Source organism: Onthophagus taurus, chromosome 11, assembly GCF_036711975.1.
Source record: "Onthophagus taurus isolate NC chromosome 11, IU_Otau_3.0, whole genome shotgun sequence".
Taxonomy (NCBI): domain Eukaryota; kingdom Metazoa; phylum Arthropoda; class Insecta; order Coleoptera; family Scarabaeidae; genus Onthophagus; species Onthophagus taurus.
Window position 1 is genome coordinate 5,224,821 of NC_091976.1, and position 27,689 is coordinate 5,252,509.

Genomic DNA, 27,689 nt, shown 5'->3' on the forward strand with positions numbered 1-27,689 from the left:
GTCACTCAAATCAAACTGTAATATCCTACATTAAAAGCGGGAAATTCAAATTTGATTCTGACACATGATAAAATCAATTTAATATTTTCGTGTACATAAATTACTCGCGTTAATGTAAAAAACGTAAATTAAGTTAGCTTAATTAAAAGGGGGAAAAGAGAAAAGGTTAATTGTGAAAAATTGAAAGGTTAATTACCCTTACTACAGTTGTGAATACAAATTGTAATTAAGCTATCATTTTCCTTTACTGAAGCATTTTATTAGATGTTCTCGTTTGGTTTTATGAAGTAATAAAAAAAAGTTTAATAAAAACATAAACATTTTTTTATTATGATTTTTTAAATCCATTTATGCATGTTATATTGCAATAAATTTTAAAAATTTATATTTAAAAATCGTATCTCAATAATGAATTTAATTATGATGCTGACGTTTAAAAACATTTTCAGGGAAATTTAATAATGATTTAATCCATTTTAAAATAAACTTTTATGTATCAAATTGTATTAACCCTTTGTGTCCCAAGAAGTCAAAAATTTTAAAACTGTGTGACAGAATTAAAACGGTATCAAAAAACACTCAGTAAAGGCCTTTGAAATCAATTTTAGCAAAATATGCAATCTCCCCATTCCAGAGGGATAATGGTACTTGAGAGTACCACAAGCATTGCACTTCCTCTTTCTTTTGTGTATATTGTGTTAATTTGAATATTTATTTATCAGACCTGTAGCTACAGAACGACGAAAATCTGATAGAATATTGAGAAAAAATATATTGAGCAAAAACTAACATTTTCGCATAATCTAAGTGTCAAAAAAGATGCTAATTCAAAAATGCCTGGAAGCCGTGTTTATTCAAATTAAGAAATTAAACTTATTTTAAATTGAAGCTTAAAGCTTTCTGTTTAAATCGATATATAATAATCGTTGAGTTGAATTGGAAAAATATTCAGAAAAAAAATTTTGAAACAAACCCTACATTTTCGTATAACCTAAAAGTGTCAAAAAAGATGCTAATTTAAAAATTCCTGGAAGCCGAATTTATTGAAATTAAGGAATGAGACTTGTTCTAAATTAAAGCTCAAAGCTTTCTCTTTAAAATGATGTATAATAATTGTTGGGTTGGATTGGAAAAATATTGAGAAAAAAATGTTGAAACAAAACTTACATTTTCCTATAAACTAAAAGTGTCAAAAAAGATGCTAATTTAAAAATTCCTGAAAGCCGTATTTATTGAAAATAAGGAATGAGACTTGTTCTAAATTAAAGCTCAAAGCTTTCTCTTTAAAATGATGTATAATAATTGTTGGGTTCGATTGGAAAAGAATTGAGAAAAAAAATGTTGAAACAAAACTTACATTTTCGTACAACCTAAAAGTGTCAAAAAAGATGCTAATTTAAAAATTCCTGGAAGCCGTATTTATTGAAATTAAGGAATGAGACTTGTTCTAAATTAAAGCTCAAAGCTTTCTCTTTAAAATGATGTATAATAATTGTTGGATTGGATTGGAAAAATATTGAGAAAAAAATGTTGAAACAAAACTTACATTTTCCTATAAACTAAAAGTGTCAAAAAAGATGCTAATTTAAAAATTCCTGAAAGCCGTATTTATTGAAATTAAGGAATGAGACTTGTTCTAAATTAAAGCTCAAAGCTTTCTCTTTAAAATGATGTATAATAATTGTTGGGTTGGATTGGAAAAATATTGAGAAAAGAAATTTTGAAACAAACCTTACGTTTTCGTATAACCTAAAAGTGTCAAAAAATATGCTAATTTAAAAACTCCTGGAAGTCGTATTTATTGAAAATAAGGAATGAGACTTGTTCTAAATTAAAGCTCAAAGCTTTCTCTTTAAAATAATATATAATAATTGTTGGGTTGGATTGGAAAAATATTGAGAAAAGAAATTTTGAAACCAAACTTACATTTTCCTATAACCTAAAAGTGTCAAAAAAGATGCTAATTTAAAAATTCCTGGAAGCCGTATTTATTGAAATTAAGGAATGAGACTTGTTCTAAATTAAAGCTCAAAGCTTTCTCTTTAAAATGATGTATAACAATTGTTGGGTTGGATTGGAAAAATATTGAGAAAAAAAATGTTGAAACAAACCTTACGTTTTCGTATAACCTAAAAGTGTCAAAAAATATGCTAGTTTAAAAATTCCTGGAAGCCGTATTTATTGAAATTAAGGAATGAGACTTGTTCTAAATTAAAGCTCAAAGGTTTCTCTTCAAAATGATGTATAATAATTGTTGGGTTGGATCGTAAAAATATTAAGAAAAAAAATGTTGAAACAAAACTTGCATTTTCGTACAACCTAAAAGTGTCAAAAAAGATGCTAATTTAAAAAATTCCTGGAAGTTGTATTTATTGAAATTAAGGAATGAGACTTATTTTAAATTAAAGCTCAATGCTTTCTTTTTAAAATGATCTGTAATAATCACACCTAATAACCATTTATCAAGGAGATATCTTTTTGAAGAACAAAATTCAAAAACCCCACTTTTCACTAAACTTCTAACCTCATATCTGGACGAATAAGTTAAAATATACCTAAAAACCCTACAGTGCAGATTACGTCATTTTTTATACAGATTCTTTCTTGTATAGCAAAAAGTACCGACTGCTCTAAATGAACCGAATAGATGACTAAAGTTTAAAATGAGTGTTTAAAACTACCGATACTTTAAAGTAGCGTCGGGACACAAAGGGTTAAACTACCAACGATAACATAACATTAACAGCTAAACAATATCGGTGACAGAAAGAGCTTAACACATTTCTAATTTAACACTCTTGTCATCATCATGTGGAGCGAACCCAACCTCCCTTGGTGCAGAAACAATGAAGTCCATGTTTGACATTAATCCGAACAAAGTAGAAGGAACTTTCACTCGTAGAAGGAAGCTACAATTCAGAACCCTCTTCATTGAAGACAGAGCTATTAACCTCAAAACACAAGAATACCTAGGGGTAATACTGGATAGTAAATTAAAGTGGAACTCCTACATAATCAAGGTGAGGAAAAAGGTCATTATGGCTAACTAGATCTGCCACAGGCTTCTTGGAAGGAACTGGGGTCTTAAACCACAAATGGCCTACTGGGCTTATGTGGCAATAATTAGATCCATGGTCGCCTGTGACTCATTAGTTTGGTGGCCAAAAACAAACTCGACCCATGTCTAAACCACTTGATTGAAATTAAAACCCATCGTATATCGACAGAATATAATTTCGACGAGCCATATAAGGTCATATTTAGAAGCAAGGATGATTGGACGAAGGGTGAGCCTCAACTCAAAAGAGGAGCCCTTGCTTGGTACACCAATACTTCAAAGACAGTTGGAACCGGAGTAAGTATGGGCATTAGTGTACCGTTGACTGCTTAAGGGAGGTTCGTTCTGTAATCGGTAACTTATATGAAAGGGTTTTCGATCTCGAAATGTACTCCCGGCGGAATTGCCTGCTAATTCATGGAATTTCGGAGGATGTAAAAGAAAATAGATTAAAGACGTCAATATTGGGGCTGATATGCTGTACCGCAGTCACCGCCTTGTGGCTCTAAGGCGATAAGATGCATCTGGCTCTGGTTCGTCGCCACATCCTCGTTCCATCATAGTCAAATTTGTCACCTATAACCTACGCAATCTAATTTGGAACAATAAGAAACAATTGAAGAGAAAGCGATACTGTATATCTGAGTCTTCGCCTCTATTTGAAAGCTAAAGCTGTCGTCGGTCCTCGCAACGCTTGGATGTCTGATGGACGTCCATTTGTCGGCCTATCAAAGGATAAACAGAAGATTATCCGGAGAATGTCCGATCTTGATGCATTCACGTAGGATTTGTACCCGAGCCACCAGGTCGGAATAACTATTGGTTATTTTGTTTTGTTTTTTTTTGTCTTGCTTTTCTCTTTTTATTTAAACTCGTTTGCCCCATTATGTACGATATATCTTTTTAGAAGTGGTTGACCTGCTCCGTTCTGTCACTGTATCGTCTGTCACTGGCTGGTTTTTGAATGACTCAATCCGTAATTGCGTTGCGTCACTGAAGTGAAGAGTAAATTGAAATTTATTCTTTTTCCACTGTTATTATACGATCTTACCAGTTATATAATGATGGACCTAACTAAAGCATTTGACAGTGTCCACCATAACATCTTATTGAAGAAGTTAGAAGCTATAGAGATACGAGGACTTGCGCTGGACTGGTTCAGATCTTACTTGTTAGAAAGAGAACAGCGGGTGGTCTCGTATGATCAAACTGGTGCTGAAGTTACTTCAAACTGGACACATTAGTTTTTGACAAACATATAACATAGAACATATTTCGGGACAATTGTGCACGACCATTTATCTCGTAAGAAATCTATTTAGTAAAATCAGTACAAAACTGATGTTGCTGATTTATTTTTCTTTATTTCACTCTGTTGCATCGTATGCTATAATATCATGGGGTCATTCTTACCACATGCATAGAATCTTTAAATTGCAACGACGGGCTATACGTATTGTCATGTGATTGCAGTATAGAGATGATGTGAGGGATTTTTTTGTAAGTCACAATATAATGACAGTTCCATGTCCATATATATATATAGAACTTTAATATATTTAAAAGGTAATCTCTTTAGATACCAAACACTTTAGAGTGTGCATAATCACGCCGTACGATCGCACCAAAATATCAGAACCCTTCTTACAAGAGTGAATAGAGGTCGAAATGCTGTTAACCATTTTAGGCCGTCACTTTATAATAAATTGCCACAAGATGTAAAGGATCTTCCAGTGAAACATTTTAACACTAGAATAAAAGACTACTTGCTTAAACGTGCCTTTTATTCCGTAGAAGACTTTGACTTTACATAACTAATTAAGATTTGTTTAACTTGTGCAAAGACAATGTATTTTAATTTTATTATTTTATTTTATGTATTTTATGTGACTTGTGTAATGAATGTAATGTTTGTGACACCAATAAATCTAAATCTGAAAGGTTCTGCGAGGCGTCCCACAAGAATCAATATTGGGACCTTTCCTTTTTATCCTCTATATATCAATGATCTTCCAGATGTGATAGAAGATCTACTAATCCTTTTTGCTGATGACTCCACTGCAGTATTAACTACAAAAACTGAGGAATAAATGTCAGAATTGGTTCAGCTCAATCTAGGTAAACTGCAAACTTGGTTTTCAAATAACAACTTACAAAAAACAGACGTTATAACAATAGGAACTCCTAAAAAAACGAATTAGATCTAATATTCAATGGTACAAAACTTATCTGCAAGGAAGAGGTTGTGTTTCAGGGGGTTAAGATTAATCATCAGCTTTCATGGAAGTTGGAACAGTTAAAATATGACATCAATAAATTAGTATGGATTCAAGAAAACAACATGTCTCTTATTTTCTGAGTAACCATTTATGTTTGTATTGTCATAATGTGGGCCGATCCTTGCGGTACTGCAATACAAGGCCAACCCGTGACAGAAGCGGAGCAAGCCCCTACATTCCGTCTATTTCCAAAAATCAGTTTAATATACTGGCCCCGCATGCGGGGCGTATCAGATATTAAGCTGATAAGAACAGATACTACACTTTGATCTTAGCCATAGGCCGAGAAGCGATACTGAACGAAACAGCTTTTTCCCGCTTAGTCCACGACATCCATACGATATTGAAAAGAATATTAGCGCGCCATCTATCGTTCAAAATCTTATAATGTCATGGGTGAATTCAATTTTGTGTCTCTTCACAAGTAGATTCTGTTAATGATGGTTTTAATTAACCGAAACCGGTACTGAAGGTAATTAAATTATCTCATCATCGTAACTGGAAATGGTGGCCCATGTTGCCGATTTAACCATATTTTAAAATTATGGTATTATTTATTAATCATAGGCATGACATAGGGTTACAACTCTTTTGTTTACAAGCGATGAGCGATCAAAGTTGAGCCAAAAATGTAGTCCAAGAGTTAAGCTAATTCTTAAGTTATGAAGTAAGTTAGAGAGTAAAATACACAATATTCGATATGGAAGGACGTAAAACAAGTAAAGTATTAGAGGATTTAGATTTTATTCTAATCAAGAATAACAGGCATAAATATTTTGCGAAATGTGGAACTTGTAGTAAATTGTTAACAAATACAACAGTCACTCGATTGAAATCGCACAAGTACTGGAAATAATTAGACTTTCCGAAATATATCCTGAGTTTAGCTGTTTCAATTTCCAATGTTATCGCTGGAACGCTTACAAAAGATTCTGTCAACAATTCGAATTCTCTTAACTAATATGTTTGATGTTAGAATTCCTAGTTTCGGATGATGGACAACTAAATTTAGTTAGTGAAGTAAGTTTCTAATTCTAACAAAAGCGTGCACAGAAGTATTTCATTACCAAGTATTATCTCATGCAGTGAAGAAGTTGCTATATCTTTAGGTACATAAAAATCCAACTTCCTTGGTTACCACGACTGCAATGACACCAAAACATTTCAAGAATGATGTACATACAAGAAAAGCTGAAGGTAACGCAGCTTTTATCATATGAAGGAGGAAAACATTCGGTATGCTTTTCATTATATTTTAGAAGCGCCATCTATGTCTTTCTATTGTTAAGTAAGTTTTTTTTTAATGGAAACATTTATTTTGTTCATCACTATGATATTCTCCATGACAAAATAAATACATTTATCTACAACTATTGAATTATCTATTCGTTATACAATTGATTTTTGACGGGTAATGACACTCATTACCCATGACAGACAAAGTGTTGAATAATGAGGCCATTATTCCACACTTCTGACACTGCCTACTAATCAAAAAATAAAATATTAACAGAAATGACAGCTTTCTTATATTGAGGTTATGTCTGAAATGTCTATCAAGTTTATTTTTTTTTCGTTTTTTTGATTTTTTTTTCAAAATTAAATAGTTGTAGATAAAGTATAGTATTCAACTTGCGTATAATGGATGTTACCCACTCAGATTACAACACTCGCTCGCTTCGCTCGCTCGTGTTGCAACTTCTTCTTCGTGGGTAACAGCCGCCATTATACGCTTGTTGAATAATATACTATTTTTTATTTAATGAATATTACGTATACTAAAAATGCAAATTGTAACCAAGGAACATCACAATTAACATCAAATAGGCTGGAAATATTAAAGTTTTGAAGGTTATCCATGTTACAAGTGTAAATTTTTATATAAATAAAAACCAAATAATAACTTCTAACTTGCGTTTATTATCTATATCGGTACCGGTTTCGGAAATCAAATTTCCATCCTCAGCCGAAAGCTAAATACAAAAAGTATCAATAATAAAAATTGAAATCACAAAAAAACAATAACTTACTGTCGGTAATTGAAGCTAATAGAATCGAAAAAATTCTTGTAAAATTTGAGAAACCAGAGAAGTGACATGAAAAGTTTTTAAAAAAAATTAAATATTTGAATATAAAAATTTAAGTTCACTAGATTCGAAAATTATGTATCCAAAGTTCCAAAACAATATCAAAAGAACACAAAATTACAAATGGATTAATCTATCTTAATTGGTAAGTTAATTCGATCCTCTTCTCTCTGAATTGTACTAATTTATGTTTATTTTAGTTTCGAATCTTTTTATAACCAAATTTTACGACATACCACATTTTTCGCACATTCATTTGTAATTTTTGGTCTTTTGATATTGTTTTGGAACTTTAGATACATAATTTTCGAACCTAGTGAACTTAAAATTTTATATTCCATTTTCAAATTTCAAGATTTCTCATTTTCAAATCCTTTCAAAAACTTTTAATGCCAACTTCTTTGGTTTCTCAATTGTTACAAGAACTTTCTCGATTCGATTAGCTTCAATTACTGACAGTACGTTATTGTTTTTTCGTGATTTGAATTTTTATTACTGATACTTTTCTGCTAAGGATGAAAATTTGATTTCCGAAATCGGTAACGATAATAAACGCAAGTTAGAAGTTATTATTTGGTTTTTATTAATATGGAAATATTAAGGCGGTCATAATAGATGGTAGTTGTTTTAGTACCCATATCTGTCAACGTTTCCCTTAGCTACAAATTAACTTAATACCGGCTCGTAAAGTATAATACCTTACGAGCCGGTACATCGCCACTGCAACGTTTTCTACCGGATGATTAAAAGTTAGAATACAGCATTAATCGGCATAAATTACAGCACTATTTAATATTATAATTTAATGAATACCAATATCATATAAAAATAGTGAGTGTTGATCATAGATAACTAGAGGTGTTGACAATATATTAATTTGCACACAAATTTAATCTAATTTTAATTCCTTAATTTCTGTCAATTTAGTACCTATAATTTTTTCTCAATTCAACCCTGTTCTCTTAGAAGTTAGTTCCTACGGGAGTTGGAACAGTTTGGATATGATATCAATAAATCAGTATGTATTCAAGAGATCAACATATGTCTCTTATTTTCTAAGTCACTACTTTATGTTTGAATTATCATAATGTGGGCCGATCCTTGCGGTACTGCAATACAAGGCCAACCCGTGACAGAAGTGGAGCAAGCTCCTACCTTCCGTCTATTTCCAAAAATCAGTTTAATATACTGGCCCCGCATGCGGGGCGTATCAGATATTAAGCTGATAAGAACAGATACTACACTTTGATCTTAGCCATAGGCCGAGAAGCGATACTGAACCAAACAGCTTTTTCCCGCTTAGTCCACGACATCCATACGATATTGAAAAGAATATTCGCGCGCCATCTATCGTTCAAAATCTTATAATGTTATGTAAGGTAAATTCAATTTTGTGACGCTTGATAAGTAGTGTAATAATAACCCATTATCAGTAATTTAGTCTTGTTTGATTATCGTATTGATCGTAGAAGAGTTTTTTTTGAACAATTATAAAATAATGTTAGATACTATACGCTAGTGTAGTTTATTGTTCTTTAATGGTCTAATCCTAAAGTTTCACTTGTAAAGTCGATGCGAAGTAATTTTAAAGATTCGGTATCAGATAACCTCAATTTAAATTTTTCAAAATTATTTATTTAAATCTTTATCTACCCGGATCATACCTATTTAGAACGATAAACTTAACTTGGTTAACAAAGAAAATAATTAATATTTGTATGGAATAATGAAATTTGGATGAAAATTTACAAAATTAATTTGAACATATTGGAAAATTTATAGTTGAGATCAGAAGAAAATGAATGGATATTTGAAAATTGTTTTAAAAGAGCATCAAAATTACGAAATATCACGCATAATTATAAATAATTTTAAAAATTTAAATAATAATTTGACAAATTGAATTAGAGACATTTCAAATGTCAAAGTTGGCTACATTGAAAAACTAAGACACAAATTCCAAATCTATAAATTTAACCAATCAGGAGAGGTTATTTGGGAATTTAACATCCGAAAAACGGAATTTATCAACAAAAAGAGTGTGCTTCCTGTTGTCTAAAGAAACACACACATTTTTTTTGCTCTGCTGAAAATTAATTAAATCAACGTGTCAACGAGTTAAAAAAATTATATCCGTTCCTGTTCAACTTTGAAAAAACAATTCATCCTGTTCCTATTAAAGAAAAATATCCGTTTCTGTTCAATAATTTCGAAGAAACGATTAAATTCGCTCCTGATCAAGTAAAGCAATTGGTTCCGTTTCTGGTAGAAACCATCATCACTAGTGAAGAGAAAAATTGGTTCTCAATCCTGAATCCAACCATCACCTGTCACGAAGAAAATATTATTCTAAGTTTGACCTCCAAAGTTCCCATAGAAACAAATTGGCTAAGTTATTTTTTTTATAATTTATTGTTTTTGTTGATATATTTTTTAAAGAAAAAAACTCTTCTTACCTTCAATAAGAGAAGTTCTTGATAAATTCAATATAAATTTTGAGATTACTATTACAATTTCCTAATTAATTTAATATTTGACGAGTTGTTATACATATCTGAGTTGATAAATATTACTTCGAATCAACTAATTTAGAATATTTGTTTATATAATCAGTATATTTTGTTAATTTTGTCGACAACATCTCAATTTGATTGCACCTTAAGTTGTGCACATGTTTGTCTTGACAGTATTACCAGAACCTGCCTTAACCCTGAGATAATTCGACAATTCTGTTTAAATATTTAAATTTTTTTCAATTTAATAAAAAAACAAATTATTATAAAATTTAGTAATGTTGTTTTCATTAAAATAATTGTTTTCAAAAGAAGAGGGACTATTTGCGGTCCATTTGGAAAAACATTACAGTAGATTCGGTTAATGATGACTTTAATTAACCGAAACCGGTACAGAAAGTAATTAAATTATATACAGTGTGTCCGTAAAGTAACGGATATATGCGATAAAATTATAAACGGTTTATGAAAAAATCCCTGAAACGGGTCTAAAGATTTAAATTTTTTGCAATCTTTTGGTGAAGATTTCAATTTTTTTCCGCCATTTTTAAACGAGTTATGACGCCATCAAAACTTTTTTCAAATGGCATTCCCCCATTTTTATTACGGAATATGAAAGTGGGCGTTTTTCTGAATCTACTACAGTCAATATTAATATTAGTTACATAAGAAAATTTTCGAGAAAAATTACTTTAAAGTGTACCTACTTCAAATTTGTTGACATGATAAAAATAGCAGTAGCCATGAGTAACTATGGTAACCAATTGTTTTAAACAATTTTTTAAGTGTCAAAGATGATTTAGTAAGTAGTTCTCTTCCTTATTGCAACATTTCCTGATCGAACACTACTTAGCTCATTAGTACGGTAAGTCTGGCTGTGACTAAATTTGAAAAGCATGACCATCTTTGAGATTTCCCGAAGTCTGCCCGACCGAATGTTTCAGGGGAGGTTCAACAAATGGTGGTTTTGACTGGGCAAGAAACCCTTATGTTACTGTCAGGGGTATTGGGTCACATTTGGACATTAGTAAATTATTAGTAAAAATCGCAAAATATTTCTCCTATAAAGTAAACCTCATTCACAAGCAATGAGTCGTAGTTTTTCCAAGAACAATTTTGCTACGATGACGAAGACTTTATCAAAAACATATTTTTTCCGACGAGGAAACATTCACATTGAATACAAATAAATAGACAAAATTGTCAGTATTGGTCAACCCAAAATCCACATTGGGCAAGAAAGTCGCACACCCAATATCCGCAAAAGATCAATGTGTGGAACGAAGGATACGAGATAGTATCCTGATTTGAAGAAGTTAATGTTTGAAGTAATTTTTCTCGAAAATTTTCTTATGTAACCAATATTAATATTGAGTGTACTAGATTTTGAAAAAGAATTACTTTCATATTCCGTAATAAAAATGATGAACTGCCATTTGAAAAAAATATCGATGACGTCATAACTCGTTTAAAAATGGCGGAAACAAAATGGAAATCTATACCAAAAGATAGCAAAAAATTTAAATCTTTAGACCCGTTTCAGGGATTTTTCCATAAACCGTTCATAATGGTTTTATCGCTTATATCCGTTACTTTACGGACCACTGTATAATATTACGAATTTTGTAGACACTGGTTACTCATGAAGAAATAGAATTAAATAATTGTTTGACAAAATGTATTTTTATTTTGAGCCGCAACATTTTAAAAATTTTGTAAACAAGTTAGGAAGCGGGTCGTTCTAGGCTCCATTCTAGTACAACTTTATCTACAACTTTGCTGGACAATATTTACAAATAGAACATAACTGAAGCTTCTAAGTTTGTTACAAGTGAATCTGCTATGATTATTGATGGATGGAAAAATACGTACAAAAACAGTTGTTTGTGTCTTGCACAATGCTAATGGTAACAAAGCATGCTTCGTTAATGCATGGGATTTATCAGGAGAACCGGAAATAGGTGAGAAACTTTCGGAAACAGTAATTTCTGCCATCAAATTAGCCAACGAAACTTTCAATGCGGAAGTATATGCCATTGTATCAGATGATGCCTCTGTAATGGTGAAAATGGGTGGTATGTTAAAACATGTTGTCTTGCAGCAGTTATACAGCTAACTTACTTGCAAAAAATGTACGCAATAAAATTCTAACAGATAACGTTACAAACATTTTACGGAAGTTCAAAAATATTGATCTGGAAAGAAAAATGATTGAAAAAGGTGGTCATAGGATGAAATCACCTTGGGATACTTGTTGGTGCTCCTATAGGAATTATATTTCATTTTTAAAAAATTGTTGCTGCCGATATAAAAGGAAAAACTTTAAAATCTGTATCAAATCTATACATCGAAGAATTCATAGAAAACGTTAGAAGCTATATGTATACAACTTCTAGATCCCATCTGCGAATTAATTAACACTTGCTATCAAGAGCAATTTCGAGACGAACTAAACAAAAGAGAAGATATGGGTCTTAATATACCGGGTGAGGCAGTTAAATTGAAACGACCTTATAACTCATAAACCATCAATTTTGTGGAAAAACGTTTCAGATAAAACTTTTATCATATGAGAGGGGAAAGCATTCGGTATGGTTTTCATTATATTTTAGAAGCGCCATCTATGTCTTTCTATTGTTAAGTAAGTTTTCTTTAAATGGAAACATTTATTTTATTTGAAACATTTTTTATTTAATGAATATCAAGGTTTGTAAAGCGTATTGTACCAATGGTACAATATGGTACAATACGCTTTACAAACCTTGATGAATATTACGTATACTAAAAATTCAAAGTGTAACCAGGGAACACCACAATTAACATCAAGTAGGCTGGAAGTATTAAGGCGGCTATAATAGATGGTAGTTAGTTATTTATGTAACTGTTGTCATATCCGCGAGGTGGTGTATCATTTATACTCAATACGTGTTTGATGGACTTTCTTGAATAATTAAACGACTTTATGGCTTTTGCGGGAAATTTATTTTTGCCAATTTTAAAGCAGAATCTTGTACATCTTGTATATGACAAAATCGTAAACAACAACAACAACTATTTTTATATCACTATGCTTACAACATGTAAATCGTTAACAGGTAAAGTGATCTAAATACTTATTATAAAATAAACGTTGATCAAAATAATTATCAACTAAATTATTCTAACACCCTCCCTCAACGTTTATAATGAATATTCTAATCAAATTAATCCTAAACCTTTTCTAAACTTCCTAAGTTTTATTTTATCTAACGGTTTAGTCAGTATATCAGCTATCATGTCTTCAGTAGGTAAATATTTTATATTTATTTTATTTTTATTTACTAAATCCCTTATATAATGGTATTTCGTATCTATGTGCTTAGTTCTTTTCTTTAACTGGTCATTTTTGGTAAGTTTAAACACATATGCAATTAGGTGATCCGTTGATTGATCTGGGCTTGATTTTATTTGTAATTTTAAATCAATGGTATTTTTCAAATATCTAAATACTCGTTGCACTTCTATCCAATCCCTTTTCATTGGATTCGTTACTTTCTGTGCTAAAATAGATACTGAAGCAGAAATATCTGGTCGAGTATTATTTGCAATATACAGTAAAGCTCCAATTGCACTTCTGTACTGTTTTTCGTCAAATTTTTCGCTTCCGGTTAAATCATCTTTTCTATATCCTGTGTTTATTGGTATATCACTATTCTTAGCGTCTTCTAAGCCAAATTCTTTTAATTTTCTTGATATATATTTTCTTTGATGTAATTGAAAATGCTGACCATCTCTTTCTATTTGAACACCTAGAAATTCTGTAATTTCTCCTAACAATTTAATTTTGAAATAATTATTTAGTGCTCGCTCCATATTATCAAAAGTTTTATCAAATTTTGCTACACAACATATATCATCTACATAGATAGCTAAGTATAACATATCTTCATTAACTTCTTTAAAATATAAACAATGATCATTTTCGCTTTGTTTAAAATTATTTTCAATCAAAATTTTCTGAAATTTTTTAAACCATTCGTTAGCACCTTATTTTAATCGGGAATTTTATTTTTGCCAATTTTAAAGCAGAATCTTGTACATCTTGTATATGACAAAATCGTAAACAACAACTATTTTTATATCACTATGCTTACAACATGTAAATCGTTAACAGGTAAAGTGATCTAAATACTTATTATAAAATAAACGTTGATCAAAATAATTATCAACGTCGTTATTGCCAAAATCAAAAAAAAAGTAACAAAAACTAGTATAAACTCTCTCCATTCCTTTCAATCTTGATCCAGCGTTCGAGCTCATTCTTTCCACCTACTCCTTTCCATACTTCTGTAGTTTGTAATTCTCTGTATATGTTCCCACCACTTAAGTTGCTTTTCTTCTATAAACCGTAATATTAATATAATGTAGGTTAAAATAAAAAATAATACTTTTCCTGAAAAATAAATCTCTCTATTTAATGTCTAACCGGTTTCGGCATACGCCATCATCAGAGACTTTAAGATAATATCATTAAATTTTATCAACATATGGAACTAATCTTTGTTGCACATAAAAACGGCTTATTAAAATACACGTTAAAAGTTAAAATGTATAAACGAATTAAAACACACGTTAAAAGTTACAAAATTGTAAAAATATAAATTAACAGAATTATATCCAGAATGGCGACACTTATGGTATGGGCCAAAATCATGCCAAAATAATTGTGTTAATTTATATTTATATTTTTTTAATTTTTTAACTTTTAACGTGTATATTAATAATCCGTGTATATATGCAACAAAGATTAGTTCCATATGTTGATAAAATTTAATGATATTATCTTGATCTCTCTGATAATGACAATAATTAACTGACAGTATTCTGTATCTCTTCTCGTTATTCTTCTGATACGTCTCAGATATTTCATTTCTGCTACTTGTATCTTATTCCATTGTATTTTACTCAATACCCACGTACTTTGTAGACACTAAGTTTTGTCTTCCGCGACCCTTTTCTTTTACTAATAATCTTGTTGTTCATAGCATAATATAACCTCACCGACTTATCTATCTTCTCTATCGTAACTCACAAGTACTGAAATGTTTCTACTTACTTTACCTGTGTTTCCTCTATTTCAATCTTAATCTCTATATGTTTTTTGCCTACTATCATTACTTCTTTGTTATTCTTTTTAATACTTGTTCCATTTTTCCAAGTTTCTTCTTCTGGTTGCGGAATTAAAATGAAGTCTTCAGCGAGAGCTCCTTCAGATACTTATACTATTTTAAGAATATGTTTTAATCGCAGCATACATAAAAGTAATGAAAAGTGTTGGACTTAAGATACCCCCATGTCTTAGTCTTGCAAATGGTTCTGATTCTATGTGTATTAGCTTACTATCTATTTTTCTAACATTAATATATTCCAAAGCTTTTTTTTTTCATTCCCCATCAAACTCTTTTTCTAAATCTATAAATGCCAAAAACCCTTTCTCTTCTCCTTGGAACCTTTCTATACTATTTGTCTCATGGAAGCCAATCCTGGTCGATGTTCATGTTTAATTTGAGAGATATTAAAAATTGCAGAAAATTCCAAAAATCACACCGACTTTGTTTAGGAAGGTTAAGGAATTATTTACAACTTAAGTTATGCTTGAAATCTTATAAAGTCTATATACCACTTCGGAAGACTTCGGTTTGTTTCAAGGAATACAATATTTAACGTATATCATTCATATCGAAAGATAGTAGCTTATAGGCAGTAACGTGCTTTTTAATATATACAATATTTGTTTAGATTAAGGTAAAGTGAGCCAATCCTTACCTTATTAATTATATTTTTAAGCCCTATTTTGTCTCTTACGCACATTCTAAATGCTATATGAAACTCAGAATCAGCAACTCTTAATTTAGCGGTGATCCAAATTCCTTTTGTAACTTTTTCGAATATATTTTAAAGCCTTCTTTTGCATCTTACGCACATTCTAAATGTTGCATGAAAACTAAAATTTGCAATTCTTAATTTGGCGGTGATCCAAATTCTTTTTCTATCGTTATCTGCAAAATATCGTGCATTTTAATTAACTACTCGTTTCTGACGTTGTTCTGAAATAATTTATTGACGATTTTAATTAAATGCGAATACATACTGGGTACAAAAATTTACTTTACATCTCCACGATGCAGCGTTAACAAGCTGTAGACGAATGAATGTAAATTGCATCTTCGTAGACATCTATGAACCGACGATTAGTTGTGACATTTATGTCTTGGCAATAAACGTGTACTGGTAGTAGGATTATCCCCAAGTTCCTGCAAGTTTTCGATGTCGGCCGGAGCGATACATCATGTCTCCACTGCGCGTATTTCTACGTTATTAGTTATGTGATATTGTGCAATACAATGTACAATATACACAATGTAATGCATGCGCTTAAAACTTTTATCATTCTCTAATAGTATACCCTGCTGTATTGAATTTAAAACCTTTCGAAGGTTTCAATAGTTAATAAATGGTACCCGCTGAACATTTAATAACTTCAAAATCAAGTAAATTGTTGTCTAGGCATATTAATTATGTGTAATAAGCCGTAAACTGCTAAACACAAGTTCTTCCTTGAAACAACTTGGGGTATGGGAAATGTTATAAAATAATTTGTGGAGTACCAAAACATCAAATCATAGGTGAGTGTCGTTTTCAAAAATTGATTTTTATACAACTTAGAAATATTCATAAAAACATTTTATATTGAACTATAACTCAACAACTTAAATTTACTGTTATATCGCGATAATTTGAAGATATATTAACAACCAAACCTATTATTACAATATATTACTTACTGCAAATAGTATGGTGATCTTGAAAACTAGCTGAGATATAAATAAGACTAAAATGAGGAAAAAATTGCAGTTCTGCATGATCTAAATTTAACGCACATTTACAGTTTTTACAATGGTTAAAAGTAGATAATAATAATAATAATAGTTTATTTCTTAAATATACAAAACATGGTACATTCAATTCGTCAATAAAAAAGAAAAAAACAGAAAAGAAATACATGAAATTAACTTCAAGTTCCTCTTCCTCTCCCTCTGCTAGGTAATACCCTGCATCTTACTTTCATAGTATTCTTGAATTGAATAAATTTCATTTTCTTTTAGGTGTTTCTTCACTTCTGCTTTAAATTTCTTCTCGTCTAATTGTTTTGTTCTTGATGGTAAAGCATTATACCGGGTGTCCCTCAAAAGTGGCTCACCCCCATATTTTTCTTTATTATTGGTGATATAAGAAAAGCATTTGGAATGCATAGTTAGGTCGCTAAAACGGATTATTACGACATGAAATCATTCTTTTTGTACTTTCGGTTACACCGGATGTGAGTACTAATTTCGCTATCTTTTTAAATCTATAATTTTTTTTTCTTCCGTTGGGTAGACAGTATAATTTCACAAAACTTTTACTTGAAAAAATTTTCTCGATCGCTTATAATTTTTGAAAAAAAAATTATTTTCGTTATTTTTTAACGTTTTAGTACCTTCGGAAAATGTATTACAACTTTTGACGCCTAGTAGCTAGGTTAATAGTACAAACTACGTTATGTCCTCTTGATTTGCTATTCCTCAAGCAGTGATCACTGCTATGCTTTAGTTAGTGGTTCTTTTTTAATAATGGTGTAAATTAACAGTTGTATTAAATTAGTTTTAAAAGAAAAACGCTATCCAACAATTAATTTTAATTCTATTGTAAGTTCAAAAAAACTAATTTTCAAAATGCTCCCTCCTCGATTTTGACATAATTGTATCTTGCGTATTGTCGATCTAACGACTCGACGTTATTCCTGCGGAGATATTCAGGTAATACAATTTCTAACTCGATTTATTTTCCAATACCTCACGAGACCTTACTGGTGTATTATACAGCTCATTTTTGATTTTGCCCCATAAAAAGAATCTAAAGGTGTGAGGTCAGGTGATCTGAGAGGTTTTAACCAACATAAAATAAACAATCCAAATTATAATGTACAATGGACATTGTAAGTTACTATCAGCTACAGAACATTTAGTGTAAAAGAACAAAAAATAAAGAAAAAAATAAAAAATCAAAAATAATTGAATTAAACTTAATTGTTTGATCGCGTTTTTCTTTTAAAATTAATTTAATACAACTGTTAATTTACACCATTATTAAAAAAGAACCACTGACTAAAGCATAGCAATGATTACTGCTCGAGAAATAGCAAATCAAGAGGGACATAACGTAGTTTATACTATTAACCTAGCTACTATGCGTCAAAAGTTGTAATACATTTTCCGAAGGTACTAAAACGTTATAAAGTAACGAAAATAATTTTTTTTTCAAAAATTATAAGTGATCGTGAAAATTTTTTCAAGTAAAAGTTATGTGAAATTATACTATCAACCCAACTGAAGAAAAAAAAATTATAGATATAAAAATAGAGAAATTAGAACTCACATCCGGTATAATCGGAAGTACAAAAAGGATGATTTCATGTCGTAATAATCCGTTTTAGCGACCTAACTATGCATTCCAAATGGTTTTCTTATAACACCAATAATAAAGAAAAATATGGGGGTGAGCCACTTTTGAGGGACACCCGGTATAGTTTTATTGAAATATATTTGAAAGTATTTTGTGACTTCTGTACTCTGTGTAAGGGTACCAGTAAATTGTTTCCATTTCGTGTACTGTAGTTGTGAGAGTCTATATTTCTTTCCAATGTTTCTCTTTGCGCATGAACATATTGTAGACAAGAAAAAACAAAACAGGATGGTATTGTCTGTATCTTCAATTCCCTAAAATAACCTCTGCAACTTTCTCTATAACCTAATTTTTTAAGTATTCTAATTGCTTTTTTTTGCAATTTAAAAATCTCAACCGCTTCACTAGATCCGCCCCAGGTAAGTATGCCATATATCGCCATACTATGAAAGTACGCAAAATATACATTCCTTATTTCTTCCTCCGGTAAACTTTTTGTTAACATTCTTAAACAATACAGTGCCGTTGCCAATTTTCCTTTCAATTTTTTTATGTGGTCCCTCCATGATAGAGTTTCCGATAGTGTAACTCCTAGAAACATTGTAGTATTATCTCTAACCTCCTGGTTTTGTTTTGTGAAGAAGGTAAGTACGTGTGTTTTTTCTTTGTTCAGTTGTAGATTATTTACTTCGAACCAATTTTTTGCTTCATTTAATGTTATATTTGTTTTTTCTTTTAGGTCTTCTAAGTCTTTAGAACTATTTATGAATGAGGTGTCATCAGCATACAAACACATTGAGTCTGCCTTTATATTTTTTGGTAAATCGTTTAAATATAACAGGAATAAAACTGGTCCGAGCACAGAGCCCTGTGGTACTCCTGTTTCTACTGTTCTCCATTCAGAAATTGTTCCCTTTCAGTGTGTCTGTTGTTGTCTATCCTGAAGATATGAAGCAATAAGTTTATTTCCATTTTCATTTATGCCGTATTTATCTGTTTTTTTCAGAAGAATTTGGTGATTCACTGAGTCAAAAGCTTTACTCAGGTCACAGAAAACTACTTGTGTATAATTTTGCGTATCAAAACCAGTTATTATACTTTGGATTACACTAAGCAGTGCTGATGTTGTTGATTTTCCTTTTTGATATGCATGTTGATATTGTGTTATTAGATTATTGTCTTTTATGTGGTCCATGATCCTGTTTCTTATTGCAGTTTCAAAGACTTTGGATATTACGGGTATTATTGATATCGGTCTGTAATTACTTTTATTATTCGCATCCCCTTGTTTATGAATTAGAGTTACTCTTACATATTTCAGTTCATTTGGAAAAACACCGTCTCTTAAGCATTTATTTAATAGGTTACACAATATTTCCCTTATTATGGGTTCTATATTCTGGAGTAATTTTGTTGTCATTCCATACACATCCTCAGTGTTTGTTTTATTCAAGTTGTTTATTGTCCCTTCTATCTCTTCCTCTTCAATTTGTTTTAGTTGTATAGCTTCAACTTGTTCTATTTGTTTGAACTCTATTGGATCTTTTTTTACCATGCTACTTGCTTTCGTTTGTACTATTTGTACATAGTAGTCGTTTAGGTCATTTGCCTCTAGATGTGATTCGGTTACTTTCCTTTGCAGCAGTTTTCCGGTTTCCTGTTTCACAACATTCCATGCAGCAGCTATCTTATTTTCAGAATCATTCACATAATCTTTGTAAGCTTCTTTTTTTGTTTCAGCTATAAGTCTTCTGAAATCTTTCTTTTTAGCCTTATACAGATCCCTGAATTTACTATCCTTCGTAACTTCTGCTACAGTGAAGATTGCATCCAGATTATTCTTCATTCTTCTTAGTTCGTCCGAATCCATTTTATAAAGGTAACCATAATAATATGATAAAGGTAACCATGAGTATCGTATTACCATGGAAAATGAAATAGCAGATGAAGCGATGATGATCAAATCACATATCGATGATATAATAACATGTATTACGCATGTTTCCAATATGCAATACAGAGTGTCCCGAAACTCAACGTCAAGCAGGTATCGGACGAGAAGCCAACCCATAACTGTTCTGGTAAAAATAAGAAAAAAATTCCATGTTTCTTAGTTAAGTGGTAATACACATATTTTTGAAAATGTTAAAAATCGTTCCAAATCAAAGTTGAGCCAAAAATTACATTTAATTTTTTATTTCAGCTATAAGTAAACCGTAGAATTTGCAATTTTGTATGTGTTTACTACTGGTTAACACCTTATTTTCAAGCATACCTTAAGCTTGTCTAGCGCCCTCTAAGGGGATGAAATTCACAACCCTTTTGATTTTTTTATAAGAACTTTTTAAAGCCATGGAACATAAAAAACTATGGGTTGTAATGTTCATTCTTTAATGGACCCCTTATTTCCTTAAAGATAATAGTTTGCTTGAGAATATGGCTTTAACCAATAAATAAGTACATACAAACAAAATTTCAAATTCTACGGTTTACTTATAGCCGAAATACAAAATAAGATGTAAATTTTCGGCTGAACTTTAATCGCTCATAGCTCGAAAACAAAAGAGTTGCGATCTTATGTTACAGAATAACCAGAAATGACACTGATGTCGATTCGTTTGATGTAATATTGATTTACCACAATGTGTTGTGTGTGGAACTGTATTACCAAGCACATCTTTAAAATCTAATAGAAGAACATTTAAGACATTTAGAAACTAATCATGTTGAATACAAAGATAAATCACTACAATTTTACCCTGTATTAGTCTGTTATATCGAGGTTTTACTTGTGAAGCGTCACAAAATTGAATTTACCTTACATGACATTATAAGATTTTGAACGATAGATGGCGCGCGAATATTCTTTTCAATATCGTATGGATGTCGTGAACTAAGTGGCAAAAAGCTGTTTGGTTCAGTATCGCTTCTCGGCCTATGGCTAAGATCAAAGTGTAGTATCTGTTCTTATCAGCTTAATATCTGATACGCCCCGCATGCGGGGCCAGTATATTAAACTGATTTTTGGAAATAGACGGAAGGTAGGGGCTTGCTCCACTTCTGTCACGGGTTGGCCTTGTATTGCAGTACCGCAAGGATCGGCCCACATTATCATAATTCAAACATAAAATAGTGACTTAGAACATAAGAGACATATGTTGATCTCTTGAATACATACTGATTTATTGATATCATATCCAAACTGTTCCAACTCCCGTAGGAACTAACTTCTAAGAGAACAGGGTTAAATTGAGAAAAAAATATAGTTACAAAATTGGCAGAAATGAAGGAATTAAATTAAAATTAGATTAAATTTGTGTGCAAATTAATATATTGTCAACACCTCTAGTTATCTATGATCAACATTCTCACTATTTTTATATGATATTAGTATTAATTAAATTATAATATTAAATAGTGCTGTAATTTATGCCGATTAATGCTGTATTCTAACTTTTAATCATCCGGTAGAAAACGTTGCAATGACGATGTACCGGCTCGTAAGGTATTATACTTTACGAGCCGGTATTAAGTTAATTTGTAGCTAAGGGATACTTTGACAGATATGGGTACTAAAACAACTACCATCTATTATGACCGCCTTAATATTTCCATATAAATAAAAACCAAATAATAACTTCTAACTTGCGTTTATTATCGTTACCGGTTCCGGAAATCAAATTTTCATCCTCAGCAGAAAAGTATCAATAATAAAAATTCAAATCACGAAAAAGCAATAACGTACTGTCAGTAATTGAAGCTAATCGAATCGAGAAAGTTCTTGTAACATTTGAGAAACCAAAGAAGTTGGCATTAAAAGTTTTTTAAAAGATTTGAAAATGAGAAATCTTGAAATTTGAAAATGGAATATAAAAATTTAAGTTCACTAGGTTCGAAAATTATGTATCTAAAGTTCCAAAACAATATCAAAAGACCAAAAATTACAAATGAATGTGCGAAAAATGTAGTATGTCGTAAAATTTGGTTATAAAATGATTCGAAACTAAAATAAACATAAATTAGTATAATTCAGAGAGAAAAGGATCGAATTAACTTACCAATTAAGATAGATTAATACATTTGTAATTTTTTGGTCTTTTGATATTGTTTTGGAACTTTAGATACATAATTTTCGAACCTAGTGAACTTAAATTTTTATATTCAAATTTCAAGACTTCTCATTTTCAAATATTATAATTTTTTAAAAACCTTTCATGTCACTTCTTTGGTTTCTCAAATGTTACAAGAATTTTTTCGATTCTATTAGCTTCAATTACTGACAGTAAGTGATTGTTTTTTGTATAGATTTGATAAGCATCCCTATAGGAGCGCCAACGAGTATTGCAAGGTAATTTCATCCTATGACCACCCTTTCGAATAATTTTTCTTTCCAGATCAACATTTTTGAACTCCCGTAAAACATTTTTTGCAAGTAAGTTAGCTGTATGGCTGCTGCAAGTGCTATACCAGACAACATGTTTTAACATACCACCCATTTTCACTGTTACAGAGGCATTATTTGATACAATGGCATATTCTTCTGAATTGAAAGTTTCGTTGGCTAATTTGATGGCAGAAATTACTATTCCCGAAAGTTTCTCACCTGTTTCCGGTTCCCCTCATAAATCCTATGCATTAACGAAGGCTTTGTTACCATTAGCATTATGCAACACACAAAGTTCTGAAGATAAACCACTACAATTTTACCCTGTATTAGTCTGTTATATCGAAGTTTTACTGTATTAAATTATTTAAATAATACCATAATTTGAAAATATGCTTAAAAAGGCAACATGGGCCACCATTTCCAGTTACGATGATGAGATACTTTAATTACCTTTGGTACCGATTTCGGTTAATTAAAACCATCATCAAACCGAATCTACTTGTGAAGCTTTGTGACGCTGAAATTGAATTTACCTTACATGACATTATCAGATTTTGAACGATAGATGGCGCGCGAATATTCTTTTCAATATCGTATGGATGTCGTGGACTAAGTGGCAAAAAGCTGTTTGATTCAGTATCGCTTCTCGGCCTATGGCTAAGATCAAAGTGTAGTATCTGTTCTTATCAGCTTAATATCTGATACGCCCCGCATGCGGGGCCAGTATATTAAACTGATTTTTGGAAATAGACAGAAGGTAGGAGCTTGCTTCACTTCTGTCACGGGTTGGCCTTGTATTGCAGTACCGCAAGGATCGGCCCACATTATGATAATTCAAACATAAAGTAGTGACTTTAAAAACAAGAGATATATTGTTCTCTTGAATATGTACTGATTTTTTAATGTTATATTCGAACTCTTCCAACTCACGTAGGAACTAACTTCTAAGGGGTATTATACCCATATATATACTATCTCTTAAGGTGCATCTCCACTATGTCGATTGGCTATGCCGACCGGCAAATCCGCAGTGGTGGGGACATCCTATGCGGCCTTGCCGATCAGCAGACCGGCATGCCGATTCGAACCCGACTCTTGTCGGTTTTTATCAAAGAAAGCCGGGCCGATGCGAGTAGTGTGTACGTACTGACCACCGACACATCATTTTTACCAATTCATTAAGAGTTTAAATCAACATGGAGTGGACCAATTCTGATACAATAATTCTTATTGATATGTACCGCGAGCGTACAAATCTATGGGATTGCAATTCAGCAGATTATAAGAATAAAAATAAGAGGCATGATGCGCTTTTAGAAATTGCTGTTTCATTTGGAGTGGAAAGGACTGAAGTTGAAAGAAAATTTAAAAATTTATTGAGCCATTTTTCAAGAGAAATTAAAAAAGAAGATGAATTCTGGAATTCTGCTGGTTCAGATTCTTCCTATAAAAGCAAATGGTTTGCCTATAAAAGTATGGAATTTCTTAGGGATAGAAATAAACCAAAAAAAAAACTAGAGATACAGAGGTAAGTTAATTTTATATTTACTAAGTGTATAGAGTACAAAATAATTTATTAGTTGTGCTTGCGCTGAAATGGTAAATCTTCTTCCGGTGAATTAAAATATTCCTTAAACTCGTTTCTCACAGCTTGTGCTGCATTTGTGCTCCTTCGAGGTATTTTTGGAATACTCATCATTTGGAAATGCGCAACATCTTGTCTCCATAATCCTGGAGTAATATCTCCAGTATCCGTAGATTCTAAATCAAAGCATTCTTTGGGGCTGTAAAGATTTTTTGATCTATTTTTCTTTAAGTAATTATGTAAATGTATTAAAGTCAATGTTATTTTCGTTGCTGTTTCCGGTTGTAATAATATAGGTTTTCTTAGTATTCGAAAAACTGAACTCAATATTCCAAACGCGTTTTCCGAAACCCTTGTTGCCCTGCTTAATCGATAGTTAAAAATCCTTGTTTTAGATCCTTGTTTTGTAATCCCGGAAAAGGTTTCATAATATTACATGATAGTGGAAAAGCGTCATCCCCAACAAAGACAAATACAACTTCCACGTGCCGTCCCGGTAAAACTAGGGCTGAAAGCAGATTCAATGTGCTCTCTTTAAGACATTTCTTGAAATGTGTTGCATTAAATACGCCACCATGTGATATTCTTACTTGAGAACCAACGTTTGCATATATAAAGTTGTAATTTGCATCAACCACTGCAAATAGTACAATGCTGAAGAATGACTTGTAGTTAAAAAATCGGAACCACTATTCAGAGGAGCTTGTAGAGTTATGTGCTTCCCATCCATTGCACCAACACAATGTGGAAAGTTCCATTTATCCTGGAACTCTCGGGCTATAATCTCCCAATCTCTTTCATTTTTTGGCATCTGTAACGAAAAATTTCTTTCAGATTAAGGAAACACTTCAACAAGAAGATGAGACAATAGAAGAAAATTCAATACATGCACCAACAGAAGAGAATCCACCTACACCTGCATCTTCTACATCATCTTCAAGTAGATCTTTTAAAAGAAAACGAGAATCTCCATCTACTACGCCTGTACTACATGAAGCCATGAACATTTTAAGGTCATTAAACACAAAGAAGCAAGAAAAAGATGAGTTCGCAATATTTGGCGAGCAGGTTGCCATCAAAGTCAGGAAATTACCATGCCCTCATGCTCGATTTATGGTACAACACATAATAACTAACACTCTCTTTGAGGCGGAAATGGGAAAATACGACAAAACTTTTTTTGGGTCCCAACAATATCATTACCCACAACCCCAACCAATGGTTCATGCAAACTACTCAACAAATTTAAGACCTCCAACCACATCTACTACTCCTTCAGAAGTGCATTTGATTTCGGACACAATGTCTTCCACAACGTCAATAACAGAAAATATTGATTCAATTTTGTGTCAATTATAGAGTTTTTTATTTTTTTATTTATGAATAAATTATAAAAAAATCTCATTGTATTTCTTACCTTAACATAATCTCGAAGTGAGTGTATTAATGCTTCACAAACGTCCGGTACAGTTCTTGAAATAACTTGCTTTGAAATTTTAAAAGTATACATAAGAGAGTGGTAAGAATCTCCTGTAGCAAGAAATCGCAATGTTACTGCTAGACGTTCGCTAGCCATACCAGGGCTTGTCTAAATTTTGTATCGTTCTTGGTAATTTTGGGTCCTATCATATTTAGTAAATCTTCAAAATCCGAACTCGTCATTCGAAAAAAGTTTCTGAATCCAACATCACTTCTACAGGGTGTATCTGAATGACTGCAACAAACTTCAAGGGGTGATTCTTTAGTGAATTTTAAGGGTACTTTGATATATGAACCATGGGCGACTTCGGCTCCCCTAAGGAGCTACACCCCTCCAAAAATGGCGGAAAATTTTGGTTTAATTTTTTTTCTCAAAAACCATAAACGCTAGGAAAATGAAATTTGGGGAATATGTTTAACTCATAATAGGGCACGTTTTGACCATATTTGTACTTTCAATCTACCCTTCTAAACTACTAAACGTAACCACCCCCGTTCAATTTATGCCTAGATTTTTTTTATGAAGATGATAAATACATCGGAAAAATTTCAGTTAGATAGATCTTCGAAAATTTAATAATTTCTGAGAAAAAAAATAATTAAGCAAACACTAACTGTTAAGCTGTAGGGTTGTTAATCGAAAGTTGGAATGAATTTTTAATGGAAAAATCTTAGTAGGCTTTGCAATCTTTGTCAGAAACATTTGTGACGTTTAAATGTCAGTGGTTTTCGTACTATTATTATTGTTTTATTTAAAATTTTGAAACGTCGAGTGAACGAGCGTAAATGCGATAGAACTTTATTTAAAAATTAATTTGAAAAAAATAATAATAATAAGAAAAACACTGACATTTAAACGTCAAAAATATTTCTGACAAAGATTGCAAAGCCTACTAAGATTTTTTCATTATAAATTCATTCCAACTTTTGATCGACAACCCCGTTGTTTAACGTGCAGTGTTTGCTTTATTATTTTTTTTTTCAAAAATTAGTCGTTTTTGGAAAAATTTTAGAGAGACAAAAAAGTTTTAGGATACTTTCATCTACCTAGATAAATATTTTTTAATGTATTTATCATCTGCATAAAAAAAATATTAGCAAAAATGTGAAGGGGGTGGTTAGGTTTAGTAGTTTAGAAGGGTAGGTTGAAAGTACAAGTAGGGTCAAAACATGCCCTATTATGAGTTAAACATATTCCCCAAATTTCATTTTCTTAGCGTTTATGGTTTTTGAGAAAAACAAATTAAACCAAAATTTTCCGCCATTTTTGGAGGGGTGTAGCTCCTTAGGGCAGCCGAAGTCGCCCATGGTTCATATATCAAAGTACCCTTAAAATTCATTCCCTAAAGAATCACCCCTTGAAGTTTGTTGCAGTCATTCAGATACACCCTGTATATTCTAAGTTTATATTATCAGCGTCGTCCAATATTAATTCTTTTATTAAATCACTTCCCTGATATTTATTTCTGTTTCGAAGGCTTGGTCGAATCCAAAATCTTCTCTTCAATTTCGTGCGTTTTTTAACAACACATTCACTAACAATAATTGCAGCAGCAGCTGCTAATAAAAGTTGGTCTTCCTCATCACTCATTTTTAGGGATAAATAAACGCAAATAGAATCGGGTGTTAACTAAAATTTCAGCAAAGCCAATTGGCTTTGCCGATCGGTATTGCCACGTTAAAAACTCTATAATAAAAAATTAATTTATTACTAAAAACAGAATTCGTGAAGTCCCGAAACTTGTCTTTTCTACGTAACATTCACCACTTCTACTTCCAAGCCTTTGGATGTCCAACATAAAAAATAACATTTTTCC

The 27,689-nt window shown here is 31.6% G+C and overlaps 4 non-coding genes across 4 annotated transcripts; 2 read left to right on the forward strand and 2 right to left on the reverse strand.

Moving 5' to 3' along the window:
- Positions 1–5,441: 5,441 nt before the first annotated feature.
- On the reverse strand, positions 5,442–5,631 carry LOC111421380 (U2 spliceosomal RNA). Its single transcript, XR_002707192.1, has one exon. It is a non-coding gene; the product is annotated as a U2 spliceosomal RNA (small nuclear RNA).
- A 2,877-nt stretch (positions 5,632–8,508) lies between these two features.
- On the reverse strand, positions 8,509–8,698 carry LOC111421377 (U2 spliceosomal RNA). Its single transcript, XR_002707189.1, has one exon. It is a non-coding gene; the product is annotated as a U2 spliceosomal RNA (small nuclear RNA).
- Positions 8,699–21,343: 12,645 nt separating this feature from the next.
- Positions 21,344–21,533, forward strand: LOC111421378 (U2 spliceosomal RNA). Its single transcript, XR_002707190.1, has one exon. It is a non-coding gene; the product is annotated as a U2 spliceosomal RNA (small nuclear RNA).
- A 1,913-nt stretch (positions 21,534–23,446) lies between these two features.
- On the forward strand, positions 23,447–23,636 carry LOC111421379 (U2 spliceosomal RNA). Its single transcript, XR_002707191.1, has one exon. It is a non-coding gene; the product is annotated as a U2 spliceosomal RNA (small nuclear RNA).
- Positions 23,637–27,689: the final 4,053 nt, after the last annotated feature.